Raw genomic sequence first — 18828 nt, 5'->3', positions numbered from 1 at the left:
CATCATGTTTTGAGGGTTTACTGTGATATGTATTATTTTGATTTTCTCATAAACCCTAACATTATTTTGCACTTTGATAATGTTGGGGTTTTGAGATATTAGTACTATGCAATTACACACCGTATTTCTCCATGGTTACTTTCTCTGAGTTTGCTAGATGTTTCTGGAAGATCTTTGTAAATTTAAACCTTCATTTATGAATGTTGTTATAAGAGTGTTTCTTTTGACTGCTATAGGTTTATCTCCTCCTTTTCTGAATCTGCTATTTTTACAATGAACTTTAACCAAGTTCTATATTTTAATAGGGTATCCTTTGTTCTTTACATAAATTTTCATCTTGGATTTCTTTTGACTTTAATGTGTTATGTGGTTGGCTATATGATAAGAGAGACCATCAAGGGGTTGATACCCTACAAAGTTTGTTGATATTAGCTCACTGTGGTTTCTATATGATAGGTGTGACAGTGATTATCAATACTACTCAATTTATTTGTGTCTTACTAGACTGTCATGGAATCCCTATCCTTTGATGAATCTAAAACTGTGATCCCTTTCTTCTAAGGTTTGCATTTTTCTATTTAAGAAAATTTGGGCACTATCTCTATTATGTGACTTCCTTTTTACCCATGTACTTTGAATGTTGATAGTGGTATCTGAGTATAATTTGTGACTTCTCTTAATATCTATCATGAGATTGATAGTTGTGCTTGCCCTTGAACGTTTATGAGAATTTGATTGTACATTTATTTTTCAAATTTTCTTCATGATGTCTTTATATGTTGATGTAGACAAACTACTCATTCACTATTTCTAGGAATGTCCATGAAGTTACTCTATCAATCATTGAGGATTGCTTTGTTGAATATGCTTGTTATTCTTTTGATCATTATGTATTGCTTTGTGATTGCAATCAAGAGACTTTAAACTTATTGAATAGCCTTAATGTTGAATATAAATTCTGCTCTAACATATCACCTTCTCAGGCTATCACTGTATACAATTAATGTTGCACTTGGTATTGTATTTTATTACTCTTTTAGCAATCCTTTGCTACAAACCTATCTTTTTACAGTGCCTACAATATTTAAATCTTGCACAAGGGATTGCTCAAGGTTATGATGTGTTGTGACAAATGTTCACTATATCTTTGAGAGTCCTTAAACTTTTGATCTTCATGACTTTAGCTATAATCTACATTACTCTATACTATCTTTTCCAATACTGCCTTTTGTATTGTCTCGAGAATTTATGAGTATATGGTGACTATGTTATCCTCTGACTATGTTGATTGTGATATTATCATCTTGTGATTGTGTATTACCTTTTCCTTGCTCAAACACAAGACTGTATTTATTGCCCTTTACCTGATATTTTCTTGTGTGAGTAGACAATGACTTGAAAGCTACTATCTTTTGTTGTTACATGTGTGAATGCCATTGTGCTTTGGATACTACCTTTAGATATGATCTTCAACCTAGCTACTAGTTATGTGTCTTTTTGATTGCTGCACTATATTCACCCCTAAAGATTATTTTCTTAATGTGGCTTTTAAACATCTCAATGCCTTTTGAATATAAAAATGACATTATGAATTTGCATTTAAAGGTGTTAGTCATGATTTTCTCTATGGCTAGGTCTGATCTTTTATCATTATTCAAGGTTCTTGGCACCCTAATTGCAACCTTTGTTCACTATTCATTGTTCTCAATCATTCTCTTTGACTATCCTAAGGTCTTGAACATCACTACCAGACTATTGAAATTTGGCTAGGACTATATTTTGATTGTTATTTTTTTATTAGATAGTAAATGGTGCTCCAGATTGTATTATGATATGTCTTTAACCTTTTTTGGCTCACTTAATTGTTATATGACTTGTGATGGTATGCATGCAAACCCATATTCTTGGCTGCCAAAAGACATAAAATGGTACATGATTGTTATGCTTCTTAATCTATAGGTGTCAAAATACCTTATATCTTTGATTCTTTGAGGATGCCTTACTGTTCTTGAATAACATTGTAAGGAAAACCCACTACCATGCTCTAGAATGTATCTTTTTGTGATCTATGATTGCATTGTGGTGTGAGTTGATTGCTCACTGTATCGTTTATTTCTCTTTGACAGTGACTTTCTTTTATGGATTGAGGACAATGATCTATCTTATGACTTTGGTGAATTGCATTATCCTTGCTCATGTCCCTGAAACTTCACTATCACTATGTTAGGACTAGTCATAATTATGATTGTTGCTAATCATTGATTGTGGATGTTTAAACCCTTTACTTATGAGTATTTAGTCTTCTCGAATAAGGATCCTTTTGATTGTATATGTTGTTATTATGCCATTATAAAGTATCTCAAATGAACCATGATAGTAAGTGATCTATTATATATTATCTCCAAAAGGTTTACCACTATGTATAATTATGTTAATGCATCTTAGATTGACCTGATCACATTTTATCACTATGTCTAGCCTTTATATACTGTGCATCAGCTTCTCATTGTGGATTAAGAAAATATGTCATTGTGCCTCTGATCATAGCTTAATACTTGATGATGCTTTTGTTTTCTTACTTTTTCTTTTTCTTTTATATCATGATCTTATGAACTATCATGTACATGATGATTTGAGATTATTTATTTTTTCTGGACTCCCATGAACTGAGAAAAAGACATTCACTCTCTTTGTCCATTGTTGACTTTTACTTTCTATCATGATTGATTTACTCTTTAGAGGCTGCTCAATGTGATGTACTCTTTTATTGACATAAAATGTTTGCAATCAATGTCTTATTAATCTTTATGCCTCTTGTGACAATGATATTATATCTCCCTTAACGTGTTCAACTAGTTAGGAGAAATGGTATCTTTTGAATTTGAGATGACTTTGTTTTGAATGGCCTTTAGCTTGATTTGTTCATGAAGACATAAGGTTGTTCCAAATATGATGTCTGTCTCGTCTCTCCTTACTGATGATGATGATTTTGGTTGTAACTACACTCCAATGAGTTGTTCAAAATATATTCACTATACTTGGACATGAGAATTAATACATTGATCATAAAGCTTTGTTTACTTTGTAAAGGATTATAACTCAAATCTTTTGTTGCACTATTAAGGTACTATCATACAATGATTTTTAAAGTTTCCTTGTCACTACTCATTTGGCATTATTTCAAAACTATCACTTATTATGACTGTCCTTTGCACTATGTTGTTGTACTATGAATAACTTTCACTACCCCTATTGTAGATCTATTATGCATACTAAGACAATGAATTTGGGTATGGTGCTTTGAAAATATTTTGGTAATGTGGCAATGTATAGTCTGACAACTTTGTTTTATTTTAACAATCCCCCGCTCTTGAAGACACTATGATATGATCCTTGAACTCTATCAAATTATCTAGACTATAGAGAACGCTCTTAATGCTTGGATTATTCATTGATATTCTTGTTGAATGCACTTGTACTGAAAATTTTATTAATCACTATTATATACCAGACCACTTTATTGTTCTTGATTTGGGGTTGTGCATACTTTTTGGTCTAGAATAATGGTGTTTCTTTGATAAAGCTTCAAATTATCATTAAGTCGTGTGTTTGTAGTTGCTCTATTGTTGTCGCTTCCTAGAGCTGCTACTATTAACTTAGCTATTGTTATCATTGAGAAATTGCATTGACTACATTATGTTGCCTTAAAGCACTATATTAGTTCCTTCACAAATCTTTTATAGCAGCATTTTATCATCATCTCCATCTCTATTATCTTAAGCACCTGAAATTAAAGTTATTGAAATGTCAATGCTTTTGATTCTTGTTCATGAAACTAAACCTTAGCCCTATTATGATCTTACATATTGCCCCTAGTCACATGATGATATTAATCATTTATTGACTAATGAATGCATTGAGTACATGTTTTTTCATACTTCCATTGGATGAAAGTCCCTTTCTATCATTTAGTGACAACATGTGAAATCGTGGCTTAGTGTACTCGGTATTTCAATAATTGGCTAGTGTCACCTTGTGAATAGTGACATGTATGCTGAGCTCAACCCCTTTGGAAGCCCATTTTAACCCACATACATGATATTTCTGAAATGAAAACCTATATCTGCACATAGAACAAACAAGTTAGATAAAAGCATGGTTCTTGTTGATATCTCATGGCATCTTTTCTGCATTGATCTGATCTAGTTTTTGTATCTAATATAGTAGTGTAGGCACTCTAGGAGTATCATTGTATATATAACAATGAAAGGAATGACCTGGAGCTTTAACAAAACCATTTATCTCTTTGTTTCAGGTCATATCATGGAGTGGACAATGAGGAATTCTAATCAACGAAGCTAATCTGAAGACTCTTCTTCAGAACTCATCAACCTATTTAGACAATGATGGGTTCTTTCTTTCCCTTCTTCATACATTCTTCTGCTTCTTTTGTGTTTGCATTTCTATGATTAGTGTGATCTATTCTCAGCTACTCCCACAGCTTGTGTGGGATCTTATAAACAATTTTCTCTTTATAAATAAAAATGTATTACATGCAAATGTTTTATTCAAGTATATCTTTATTGATTCAAACATTGCACATTGGAAATAAGATACTTGTATGGCATACATATTTATAAAGATAATGAAAGATTTTGGAAGAATTTTTTTTGTACCTTTTATCTGCAATACATAAGACCTGTAAGAATTTATACTTTCTACTGAAACTTCCAAACTTCCTTCTACTCCACTCTACTCTTTAGCGTGAATACATCTCTTTTCTGGAATACACACTCTTTGAATAAATATCTTTGTATTATGCTATGCTCTCAATTATTTGGATTTTCTACAACTCTTTTGTTCTCTTATTTTCTCTTCCTTCATAGTCCTCTATTTTCTACTATGCAATTTCTTTCAGCTACCATGTATCTCCTCTTCACCTTCTGATTACTCTACCAACAATCTTTTCTGCAATGTTATTGACTTCTCAGGCGTTGCATTATTAACATCTATGAAAAATGCTTTTCTGCTCCCCCTTCTCTCTACTCTTTATCCTTTGTTTTTGTAGAGCTTCTTCTCCTACACATAGACCACACTTCTTACACTACCACACATTCTATTTTTCACACTTTTTCATTTTTGGTCATCTACACACCCCAAGAATTTTCCCTCCAAGAATCAGTTAAAAATTAATGTTCTCTACCTTTGAGAAATTGCATATGCATGTTGATTTGATCCTCTGTACACTCTATTCAGACAACTAGCTATCAATAATAAATATATCCCCTTGGTATCCTTCTGAATTCAGGTTGTATCTCTAAGTATATATTACTATATTTAGTAATCTTGGATTTTGCATCCCATTCAAAGATTTTTAGATCATTTTGAAGCTACTCCACTTTCTCCAGTATATGTCTTCATTAAATGCCAGTGTCTCTTTATCTCAGTTTGATAGCTATCCACATTAAATGCCACCGTTTTTCTCTTCCAGCAATCTCTAAATTCTTATGAAAACTCTTTCTCTTGAACACACAACACCATTTTGAAAAATATATTTTCAGCTGTAATTTTTTTCACCATTTACTCCTTTTGATTTGCTATTCAAGCTAAAAAATCTCCTTTCATACAAAAATTTTGTTCACAAATTCCTTTGATTTCTATTGTCCACCTAACATTTTCATGTCACTTATCCACTTGGTGGATGGTGGGACCCACTAACAAATCATTTGGTTCACAAATGATCCACGTGTGGAAGAAATCCACGTTGGATTCATGGGTTGCACAAATGTGTTTTGCAGATCAACTAACACACATGTTATGCACATCACAAAACAACAAAAACTTTCTTGATGCGGGCTAGCGGGATAACATGCCTTCTACCATTTTCATTATCTCACATCATTTTGTCTTAGGGCTTCTTACCTATGTGAGGTAGTGGGATGCATCAATTTTTATTTTTTGTTTCCCCATGGAACATTTCTCTCCAAGTTTGCAAAATGCAATATAGAGGGGTGTGTCAACACCAGTAGAAATATGGCAAATAAATGATCAGGTGACTAAAAATTTTAGTCACAACAACTAAAAATGACTAAATTTTAGTCATCTTTTGCAACACAACTATAAATGATTAATTTGGTCATTGGGTAAGAAACACAACTAAATAATTAGTCACAAATAAAAATAACTAAATAAATGACTATTACTCCTCTATTACAACAAAACATTAGGTTTAGGTTGATGATAGGAATGATGGCTCTACATGTGTGTGGGTGTCGTACTAGGGCCGAAATTCCCTAGCTTGTGTCCTGCGCTCTTCTTACTTCATTCTAGGGGGGGTTCTTGATTGTTGGGGATCGGTTTTTGCTTGCCTATGGTCGGGTTTTCTGGGTTGCCGCAGGTTTTTTTTTTTTTTTTTGCAACCCTTTTTTGTTTCTTCTATTCTGGGTTGTCATTAGGGTGTGTGGGGTTGGGTTTTCTACCCCTCTTATTTTCTTCTTTTGGTATTTTCTATGGGTCCATGGAGAACAGAGGATTACCCTCTTCTCACATGATCTCTAGAGATCTGGATATGGCGGATCTATCTCATTTGATGCATTCATGTGGAAAGGAATACATTAGTCATTCCCAATCAGGGGCAGGTGTCTCTTCTTCAAAAGAGCTATTCGCATGAAAAAGGTGAATGGTTGTTTGGAGAGATCCCAAGATCATCCAGTTCTAGTTATTCAACCTGAGCAAATTTCGGAGGATGTTGAATATTGGTGTAATCATGCTCTCATATGCAAATTTATTGGTCTTCGCCTCTCTTTTATTGTTAGATATTCTTGGGCACGTCATGTCTGGAATCTTGAAGGAGACATGGAGCTACTTATGATAACCAATAACCATTTTTTGGTTATTTTTTCCAACCTGACAGAGAGGAACAAGACTTTTGAGGGTGGCCCTTATTTTTTCAACTAGGTGGGATTTTTTATCAAACCTTGGCATATTGGCTTTAATTCTACTGAGGAGCTTCCCTCTCATGTGCCCATCTGGATTTGACTGTCGAGGCTTCTATTGGAATTCTGGAGAGAAGATATTCTTCACTCAATCTCACTGCTTCTTGGTAAACCTGTGGGTTTGGCTTCACAAACTCAAGATCGAAAGGTAATTTCCTATGCTCGTATATGTGTAGAATTTGATTTAAATAATCCTTTGTTAGAGTCTATGGAAATATTCTTGGGGAGATATTCTTGGATCCAATAGCTGGACTATGAGACCTTGCCATTTAGATGCCGAATTTGTCATGAATATGGTCATTTACAATGGAGATGTCCCAAAAATAAATCTTCTAAATAGGCTATTTCTAATCCTCCTCACTCTATTTTGGGGGAAGATAAGGGGAAAGCCCCTATGTTATGGTCCTATTGATAAAGATGGCTTCATTCCTATCAAACCTTAGAATAAAGACAAATGAAAGAAGAGAACCTGGTTGGATAGGCAAAATGATGTCACCCTAAATAGGTTTGATGTTCTAGAGGATTTGGTCCAAGAAGAAGGAGTTCCACTTGAAATGTCCTTAGGTGCCCAATTTCAGCATCAGGTGCTAGATGGGGATTCCAAGAAAGAGGGTCAGGCCCTATCTTTGGAGAATCAACAGGATGTTCAAATGGGTATGGATTTGCCTTTTCATGTTCAGGACAATAGAGATCTTAGTGGGTCACAGGTCCCTGAAGGTGCAGTGGTCATGGTGTCTACTCCTCCTTCCACTATAGTGGCCTCAGGTTCTGTGAAGAGTAACAAATCCCCACTTATTTTAGGCTTGCAGTAGAAGACCCTCAAAAAGGGTTCTTTACACAAACCTTTAAGCAGTGGATGAAAAATAGATCAGGAAAAGGTTAAGCTTATTGGTGATACTTTGGTTGAGTTAGGTCTATGAAGCCCATTGATTCCCACTTCTCTCAACCACATAAATGATTGTGCTCTCATGGAATGTAAGGGGGTTGAAAACCATCCCTAGACAAAAGGTCGTTCACAAATTAATTGACTCTGAGTCTCCTGATGTTGTTTTTATTTAGGAAACCAAGCTTTTTGTGGATGGTTTGGCCAGTTGTGCTTTGCGTGTCTGGCCCCAGGGCCTTTGGCATGGAGTGATCTCTCATGGCAATTCAGGGGGGTTTCTTGCTTTTGGAACCTGAGGAAAGTTTCCCCTTTGTGGTGGTTTTCTAGTAGGTCTTCCATTTCTATGGTCGCTTCTAGCTTTGAGACTAGAGAAAGATGCCTCTTCTCTAATATTTATGCTCCTACTGATCTTGTGGGTAAGTCACATCTTTGGGCTCACATCAATCCTATTCGGGCTCAAGATTCTTTTCTCCCCTAGATTTTGGCTGGAGATTTTAATGTCGTTACTAGTTTGGAGGAAAAGCGAGGTGGGTTATTCAGGCTTGACCCTTCCTCAAATTTACTCAAAGATAATATTGGTCTCTTGAATCTCATTGATGTGAAGCCAATTAATGGTGTCTTTACATGGAATAATAGGAGGAGTGGTGTTGAGGCTATCTCTGAAAGGCTTGATAGATTTTTGGTTTCATTCTATTGGGTGCATGATAGGTGGTCCACCAATTCAGAAATTATTGATTGGAGGGGTTCTGATCATTGGCCTATTAAGCTTTCTATTGCATCTTTTAGAACCTCCAAAAATCCCTCTTTCAAATTTCAATTGATGTGGCTTCATGATCAGTCATTGAGGGATCTTATGGTTGATTGGTGGTATGAAGGGGTGCCTACCCATGGGCGGGCTATGTACACCTTTCAGAAGAGATTACAACATGTGAAATACAGGCTGGAGAGGTAGAATAAACAATGTTTTGGGAATCTATATAGACACAAGATGGTAGCTCAATTCAAGCTGGATGAGGTTATGCGTCATATTAGGGATCAAGGGATGACTATGGAGCTCAGTATGGTCGAGTCCCTTTCTCTAAAAGACTTAGAAGAGTGGGAGTTGCATGAGGATATTTTCTGGATACAAAAGTCTCCTGTGGATTGGCTCCAAGAAGGTGATAGAAATACTATTTTTTTTCATAATTTTTTTAAGGCTCGGAGGTATGGTAACTATATTACCTCTCTCATATCTTTAGAAGGGGCTCATCTTTCATCTAAAGAAGAAATTGCTATAGAAGTTGTCTATTTTTTTCTAATTTGTTTACCAAAGAGGATCCTGAAGCTATGGTGGAAGAGAAGGCCATCTTGAACTATATTCCCCCTCTTGTCTCTATTGAAATGAATGATTCTCTCTTGCACCCCATTTTTTTGTTTGAACTTGAGGGGGTTGTGTTTCAAATAAAAAAAGGCAACGCTCTTGGCCCTGACGGGTTTCCTATTGAGTTTTTTCAAGAATTTTGGGCGATTATAAAGTATGATCTTCTAGATGTGGTTCAAGAATCCCATAGGAATAAACAAATGCTCAAATATATGAATTCTACCTTCTTGGCTCTCGTTCCTAAGAAGGAGGGGGCTAATAGCTTGGATCAGTATAGGCCTATTGCTTTATGTAATGTTGTCTACAAGATAATCACTAAATTGATTGTTGAATGACTCAAACCTCTCCTCTCCACTTTGGTTTCTAAGGAGAAAGGTGGTTTCATTGATGGAAGAAAGATCCTTGATGGAGTTTTGATAGCAATGGAGGCTATTCATTTGATGTTTTTCTCTAAGGAGAAGGCTATGTTTATTAAACTTGACATGGACAAAGCTTATGATAGGGTGAGTTGGGATTTCTTATAGAAGATCCTTTTAGCTTTTGGTTTTGGAGAAGAGTGGGTGAATTGGGTTCTTAGTTGTGTGACTTCTACCTCTTTCTCAGTTCTTATTAATGGGGAACCCTCAGAATTGTTTAGTGCTCCACGGGGGCTTAGACAAGGGGACCCTTTATCTCCCTATTTATTTATTCTCATGGTTGAAGGTCTTGGCAGATTTCTCGATTCTTAGGTGAGACATGGTCTTATTCAGGGTTGGAGTTGGAGTAATTCTCTACCTCCCTACTCTCATCTTTAGTTTCTGGATGACACAGGTTTGATGGGCAGGGTCAGAATCAATGAGGTAGTGAATTTCAGGAGAGCTATGGATATCTATTGCAAAGCTTCAGGTCAAAAAATTAATGAAGATAAATCATCCATATATTTCTTTAATACCCCTCAGCTTATTCAGAATAGGATTGCCAGGATCCTCAAATTTCAGATAGGGTCCCTTCCTTTGATGTACCTTGAGATTCCTTTAGATTTGGGGGTTCAACGCTAAGAGTTTTGGCAAGGAATTTTGGATAAATTTTGTTGCAAGGTTAATCATTGGACTTACAGTTGGTTATCCTCTGTTGAAAAAGTGATTCTTCTGAAGACTGTGGTGTAAGTGCTTCCCATTTATAGGTGTTTTGTGCAAGCTCCCCCCTCCAGCTTTGTGAGAGAGTTCGATGCTCTTTCTTGCCAATTTCTTTGGTCTAGTAGTTTTCTTTCTTCTAAGTGGAGTTTAGTTAAATGGGACTCTATTTGTAGACTGAGACATGCTGGGGGTCTTGGCCTCAGATCTATTGCTTTTGTTAGAAAAGCCTTGGCGGCTAAGCTATATTGGAGGTGGTGTAACAGTTAGGATTAGGATTGGGCCATGATTTTAACCCACAAGTATCTCTCTGGTGCTAATGATCATGAGGTGCCTTGTCTTAGTTTAGTGGGTAGGGGCTCTTGTATCTGGGATACTCTTAAAAAAGGTGCCCAACTTATTAAAGATGGCCTTTTTTGGATTTGTAATAGAGGCTCTGAAGCTTTTTTTTGGCAGGACTCTTGGGATGGTCACCCTCCTATTATGTCTAGTTATCCACAACTTCAACCTCTTTGCAACATTTTCACTGATGCTGGATGGGTTAAGGTGGAGAATTTTAAAACAATTAGGCGCATTAGACAGGTTTAGGTGACTTGTTGGAAGGATCCTCTTGAATGGCCCTTGGGTGGCTCAGATGAAGATCATGTGGTGTTGGTTAATATCTTGGAGGGTAGGTTATGTAGTTCCCTCAAGGAGAGATATATTTTTGCTTGGGGTCCTAACCCAAAAGGCAATTTTTCTGATGTTGAAGGTTATGCTCAGCTTGATAGGCAATTGCATGGCCTGACGAATGTTCCCTAGTGGAAGAAGGTTTGGAATAGCTTTTCCTGGCCAAAATGTAATTTTTTCTTATGGCTGGTTGCTTAGAGGAAATGCCTCACGTGGGATTATCTTTGTAAGAGAGGCTTCCAGGGACCATCTATCTGTTATCTTTATATGCATAATGAGGAAGACTACTCCCACTTGTTTTTTCTATACCCTTTCTCTAGGGAGATCTAGAACAAGTGATGGGAGGATTGTCAACATGCTTGTTTTCATGCTACCTCCTTAATTGACTTTTGGGATAGCTTGGGCAGGCCCCCAACAAAGACCTCTTTTCTTCAAGTGTCCTGGGCTATTGGGCCAACCCTTATTATCTGGAATTTGTGGCTGGAAAGGTATCAGAGGGTTTTTTGTGATTAACATATAGGGAGTCCTCAGCTGTGGTAGAAGATAGTTAATAGGTTCTAGGAGACAATCTTGGCTAAGTGCAATTTGTCTAAAAATGTTGATCTAGGTGATTATACTATTATAAGGAATCTGCAATTGGAAAACATTAAAATGGACTATGCTGCTGGAAATAGATCTCAACATGCGAAGCAACAGATAAGTAGAGATGGAAGGTGGATTCCTCCTCCTATGGGAATCTTAAAAATTAATACAGATGGCTCTTCCTGTGGGAATCCTGAACATGCAGGTATTGGAGGTATAGGTAGAGGTGATGTTGGTTGTGCAATTTTTTTCTTCTCTATTTATATTGGGCATCACTCTAATAGTCTTATAGAGGTCCTAGCTATTAAGATTGTTGTTGAGTGAGGTTGTTCTTTAGGATGGAGGAAGATTATTTGTGTCAGATTCTTAGATTGCTGTGGACATGTTGAACAAACAAAATTTGAATGATGTGAGTTGGCAATTAGCTTCTGTGGTCAGATAGATTTTATGTGTGTAATACATTGGAATTTATCTCCTTTTGTCATATTCCTAGGGAGTGGAATAGAGTGGCTAATTGTTTGGCCAAGTGGGCTTTAGAGCATGTTGATGGTTGGGATTTTAGTGGAAGGGATGGTCTAACTCTTGATTAACCTGACACTTTAGACATGTTAATGCTAGAAGACAAAATGATGCAAGAGCACCTAGTGGTGTAGGATCACTCTCCCTTTTATGTTTGTTTCATTTTCATTGTCATTTTTGAGGCTCTTCAAGGTTCTAGATGAGCTTGGTTTTTGGTGTAATTCCAAAGTAGTTGGCATTCACATCATCTTTTTGAGGGCTTTCCAAAAAGGTATTATCATTGAAAATCCAACAGTCAGATCTAATGCTATGGTCACTGGACTTTGTAGTGGTGGTGTTGGTGGTTCTTTTAGGTTCCTTTTAGTTTTTGTTGTTGTCTTGGTGGGCCTAAGGCCTGTTCTTTGTAATTTTGTGATTTCTGAATAAATCTTTACCCCTTGTTTCAAAAAAACAATCAAAAGAAAACTAAACATCAGGTTTATGCTTGGACAACAATATCTATGGTAAAACATTCTACAAACAACTATTCTAAAAATTAGAAACAACTAAATCCTATCATTTCAAAATATAAACAAGTTTCTAAATTTATACTTAAGACAATTTTAATAAAATATTTAAAATTAAATTGACTAAGTAAATTCATATAAGAATTTAGAAAATTATTCTAAAATTTTATATTAAAATATTTAAAAAATTAGAAACAATTATATCCTATCATTTTATAATATTTTAAATAAATTTGATTTTTTTTAATAAATATTTTAAAATAATATATTTTTAATATTATAAATTAGAATACTATATTATTTATAATAATTTTTTATAGTTTATTAGTGCTACCCATTTCTCACCCATTCAGAAAAAAAATTCCTTGCTCTAGGTCTTTGAACTAATATAGGGGTTCAAAAGAATCTTTAGGCATTTTAAAAGAGAGTGGAAAAGCCATTTAAAAAGTGTTCCTTAATATTATATTGTTAAAATAAATAAGATATTTACAATGTATTATTTGTTAGAAAGAGGAGAAAAGCTCAAGTAAAGCCTTTTTAGCTCACGTGGAAGAGTCAAAAGAAAGTCTTTTTTGACAAAGAGGGAAAATCAAGTTTTAAAGGTCAAACTCCATGTAGTTTTAGGGTTTCTTTTCTTTACACATTTTTATTTCTTTGATTGATTCACATCATAGAGGAAATATAGCATTTTTGCATGAACAATGTCATTCAAGCTCTCATAGACTTAAGTCTCCTCGCTTTGGATTCACCTATAGTTAGTGATTAGGACTGTGTAAGAATTTGAGCAAAGATTCACATGTGAAGTGTGGTGAGAAAGCTTCAAAGAATAGTTAAAAGGGCCAAAGGAAGAGTTATGACAAAATCCACTTTGAGGTAGGGTTCCAAAGCCTTGTTTTTATTAAGAAGCAAGTATTTCATCTTTTGTTCATTAGAGGCTTTAAATCATGCTTGAAAGAGGGTTGGATGAAGATTCGATACATTCAAGAATAGGGGTTTGGTCAAAAAAAATTTTGGCAACCATAACACAGGGACAAAGTATAGTCATTAAACCATGTTAGAGTAGCACTTTCAGATTCACAGTCCAAGGATCCAATCTTAGCCAAATAGTAACAGTGAAGGAGTATAGTCAATAGCATAGATAAGGTAGAACTATCATAGACTGTTACAGTCAATGAGAAAATAATAGAAATATAGTCTAGATCAGTGGAATGCATAGATGATAAAAGAAGAGCCTATACAATGAAAGTTATAAAGCAAAGTAATGATCCATTGTTATTTCTCCATTGAGCATGATCACAATAAGGAGCACTTAAGAAACAGAGATAATAGTCAAAATTCATGGTGCCCAAGAACACATTAAAATGAACAAAAAGATAGAGGTCTGCAATAACATGGAGGTAGTAGTGACATGTAATGTCCCCTTCATTTCCATGATCACCCAAGAGGTGAGATAACCCATTTTCACATTCCTGTGGATTATTTGTTGTTAGGGAATGTGTTTTTGACTTGTGGGGACCTCATGATGATTATTTTAAATTACCTAAGGTTAACTTCATAAGTTACTTTAGTTATTAAGTCCCCAAATTTTATAAAATAAAGTTTGTAACTTTATGTATTGGAGAGCTATTCAATAAGTGATATTATTTTGATTTTTGACCTATGCTTTGGTTGGCGATTGACTAATATTTATCCTTATAAAATTTTGGAGCTTGGACTTTGGGAAAAAGTTTATGTGATATTATATTTGGCTGGAAGGTCATTTTTTTGGGAGGAGGTATCACTAATCTCTTCTGCAGACGGATTGTGTGATTATCTCTCAGGATGAAACCCCTGTGAGATTGGGTGGGTTGGATGTAGCCCCAATCCACTGTGTCACAAGGCCATTTTGGAGATTTCCCTTGGTGCGAAGTTGGTCCAGACCGAGGTAGAAATTAGCTATGTGTTTCTTCATGCCCATTTTTGGTGCAAGGGTTAGTAACAATATTTTACATAGATTCGTGGTTCTTCATCCTTGATGGACTCTTCACTTTAGTAGTGTGGATTGGCATGAATAAAGACGTATATGAAAAGGAATGGGTTTGTGGAAGAGAAGGAAATTTTTTTGGCATTCTACACTCTAATGAGAATAGTTGATGTTGTCATTGATGGCAACCAACTGGCAACCAACTAGCAATGGGTTTCTACATGCACCGACAGACACCACCACTGGCAGGCGCTTACACCGACATTCAGATTACATCGACAACAAAGCATACCGATACTTAGGATGACATGTGACAAGTTTTGTTTATGTGAATTGTTTTATAAATATGATTATCTTTTATAAGCCGACTTGTTATATTGTAAAAGACTCATATAGGTATAAGATCTTATAGGTCATTTTATAATGAGAGAAGTGGGAAATATTAGAGATGTATGGTAGAAGATAATTGTTTAGTGGCAGCGAAGGTTTTTGGTTAAGATATCTATTTGAGCTTAAACCGGTATTGAACCTGGCATTAGAGATGCTATTTTGAGCAGTACATTGTATTGGATTTAATTGTCCATTTTGTAGTTAGTGAGACTCTTCATTGAGCAATGAGCTCTAGGCTGTTTGCCTCCCTGCATGTGTAAGCCCCTTTATTGTAAGTAGTATTTATTCATTGGCCAGTGAGTAAATATTGTGGGTCACAAATCCCACCGAGGTTTTTCCCACACCAAGTTTCCTCATTAAAATAACTTGTGTTATGGTGTGTTTCTATGCTCTTTGTTATTTGTGTTTACTGCATTTATTCTTATTTACCAGTACACTGTTTTGGGTTGCAAAGTTATAAATAAGTTTAAATATTCATTCAACCGATTAGACACTGATTCACACCCCCCCCCCCCCTCTCAGTGGCTTTGGGACTATCATTGAATCTAACAATTGGTATCAGAGCCTGGTCCTCTATTTGCAAAAGCCTAACAGCTTGAGGAAGATTCTGAAACTGGTATAGATGGAGAACTTAAGAAAACAGTTGGAAGGAGATCTTGAAGATTTTGATGCAGAAAAAATGAAGAATATCAAACTTAAAGATGATTTGAGGACTGCTAAGTAATTCATTAAAGGACTTCAGGAGAACCTAGTTATAGCACAAAATAAGAGAAAGGAACTTCATGAGAAAATGCAGAATGATGATGATGGAATGGAAACTCTTAGAGACATTACAAATAAGTTAAGGCAAGAGAATAGTAATATGAAGAATGAAATGCAAGATATGACTATGAGGTTATGTAAGGATATTGAAGATATGAAGAAGAATGAAGAAGAATTGACTAGGAGACTTAATGATGCAAGAAATGAAAATCTGAGACTCAGTCATGAACTTGATATGCTAAAGACAAATATGATTCACATGTAACATGATAAAGATGAGCTTGTAAGACAAGTTGGAATTCTAGAAAATGAGTTGATCACTACAAATGAACATAAAGACAAATTCAAGAAAAGTTCAGAAAGGCTTGATGACATTCTAAAAGGATAGAAACCTGATGGAGATATAATTGGACTTGGATTTGAATTTGGAGAAAGTTTCAGTACTGCAAATAATCAAGATCAAAACAAACTGGTAAGACAACCTAATGCTTACAAATTTAATGGGAAATGTTTTAATTGCAACAAATATTGTCATAGAGCAAATCAGTATAGATTTAGAAATAATCAGAATACAAACTTGCCCACCGGTCAATGTTCCAAATGCAACAAAGTTGGTCATAATTCAGAAAATTGTAGAATGAATGTGAAATGCTATGTTTGTGGTAGATTTGGGAAATTATCTAATCAATGTAGAACACAAACCGGTCAAGGATATGGAAAAGCTATTCAGAGGAATAATGTAACTTGCTATGCATGTAATGAAATTGGACATATTGCAAAATTTTGTAGAAGCAAGACTATATCGGTGAACAAAAAAGGATCTAGTGTGAAGGCAAAAGAAAAGGTAAATGAAATAAAGCAAGATTTTTCAAAACAATGGATTAAGAAGGTAGATCAAAAAGTTGATGAAATTGTCTTTGTACTGGTAGAATAGAGTAACCCTCCATCTGTAGGAGATTCTTCATCTAACTAAGGAATAATCCTTAGGGGGTATTGCAGCAAATTGAAAATCATGCATTTTACCCTCGGTTGATGGTGAGAAGATACATTTCTTCTTTATCGGCAGATGTGTTAAGTTTTCACTTAACAGATGAGGATTTAATGTGGTTTTAAAGAACCTTTTTGGCTATAAATCACCGGGAAAACCCTCATTTCGACTCACCAATCATTCAAACAATTAGAGAGCGTGAAATTGAGCAAGGGCATTCTAAGGCGAAGCTGCAAAGTGATTTTTCAAGCATTCAGATAACTTCAGTTAAGAGGTATTTATCAAAATGGCAACCTCATCTTCTATTCCTGAGTTTATTGCAAAACCTATCATTGTTGAAAATATCAAATTCCCTAGACCTGTGTTTAAGATTATCCCCGAGATTGCAAAATAGGATGATTCTATTGGAGCTTTTTCAAAAATTCCGAAGGGTGTAGCATTTGCAGAAGACCCTAGAATCTACATACATCGCAACATAGAAAACCTAGGGATTGAGGATTTGAAGAGAATATTTAATAGGGTTATTACTGATGAACAAGGCATGATTAAAACTGAACATAAGATTGTGGAAGATAGGTTTTGTAGAAATACTAAACATTCCCAAATTTCCAAAGGAAGTTGTAAGACTTGTAGTGAGTAGAGTCCATGGAGAGTTCATGTGGTTAGAGTCAGTTTCCAAGTTAACCAAGGAAGCAATTAAGGCAGTTACTGGTTTACCTTCAACTGGTAGTAGACCTGATAAAATCAAGAAAATGCATAACAAGGGAGTTATGGAGTTAACCGGAGCCACATCTGATAGAAGGTCACTTAGAGTCAATGATATCAAGGATACAAATGTGAGATATGTTAGTATGATACTTGGATATAAAGCAACACATGACAATAGACTGAATTCAATTTCTAGCCTTCGTATTCACAGTGCATATGAGATGGTGAACAATAATGCCAAGATAGATGTTTGTGAATGGCTTAAAGATGAACTAATTGACAAGTTGAAGAAGATTAAGGGAGATAAGAAAGGTACTTTCCATTTTGGGAGCTTACTAGTATGCTTAATTCTATACTTTACCAAAGAGATACCCGACATAGGTCACAAAATTTTGGTTATGACATCCCAGTAGGAAAATAGATACATGAAGCTTTCACCGACATGGGCACTGATTGTGATAAGAACATTGCAGATTACTTCAAAACATTTCAAACTAATATGAAAGCAAGAGAGAGATTACCGCAGAGCATAGTTGATAAATATGACAAACAAATTTGTTTTGTCATTAAGTGAGATGAGACTTGGATGGAAGAAGTAAGCCCTAGAACTGTTTGGGTTACTGAGATGGGTTATGAGGTAGACCTACCTATTCTGGAAACATATGCAAAAGCCCTACTTGATGCACCTAGGGAGCCATCTGAAGGAATATTTGGTAATACAAAAACTATTGCAAGTAATGTATCTATGCATAAAGAAAGGAAGAAAAGAGACAAGTTTATCATAGATGCCTCTAAGAAGGCCAGTGAAATTAAGGAAAATGTCATGAATATCAGTGGTATATTAGCTAGTGAGCTTAAAGGACTGCAACCGGAAGCACATGTTTCACTGGTTGTAACATCTTCTGATGCTGACAGTGGCTTGGCTTTTGAGTTTAAGAGGGTGGAAAGGAAAATGAAAACCCCATCGGTACCTTCTCCTCCTCCTAAGAAAACAAGGACATTGAGGAAAAAGAAATGGGCAGTTAAGGAACTGTAGAAGAAGCTTACACCAAAAATGAAATAGACACTGGCTACCCCTACACTAGATGATCTACTGAATGGGATTACACAGGAAGGTAATCTGGTAAATGTAAATAAATGGTATCATTATTTTGAAGATTTTGACATGGACACAATAGAAGAGAGAATTTACAAGATAGTTTTGATTGAGGATTGTGGATGTTTTACCTAATGATCTCTATTTGAGACTTGAGGCTAAAAGGCTATCTATGATGGAACTGGATAAGAAGTTGAAATTTGAAGCACTCTTGGCTGTACATCTGATAAATTCTAAAGAAGTGATAGATGAGCTTATTTCTGAAGATAACCGGTTAGTATTTGTTAGTGGACAT

Source organism: Cryptomeria japonica, chromosome 8 (assembly GCF_030272615.1).
Source record: "Cryptomeria japonica chromosome 8, Sugi_1.0, whole genome shotgun sequence".
Classification (NCBI taxonomy): domain Eukaryota; kingdom Viridiplantae; phylum Streptophyta; class Pinopsida; order Cupressales; family Cupressaceae; genus Cryptomeria; species Cryptomeria japonica.
Note: the sequence above shows the minus strand (reverse complement) of the source record.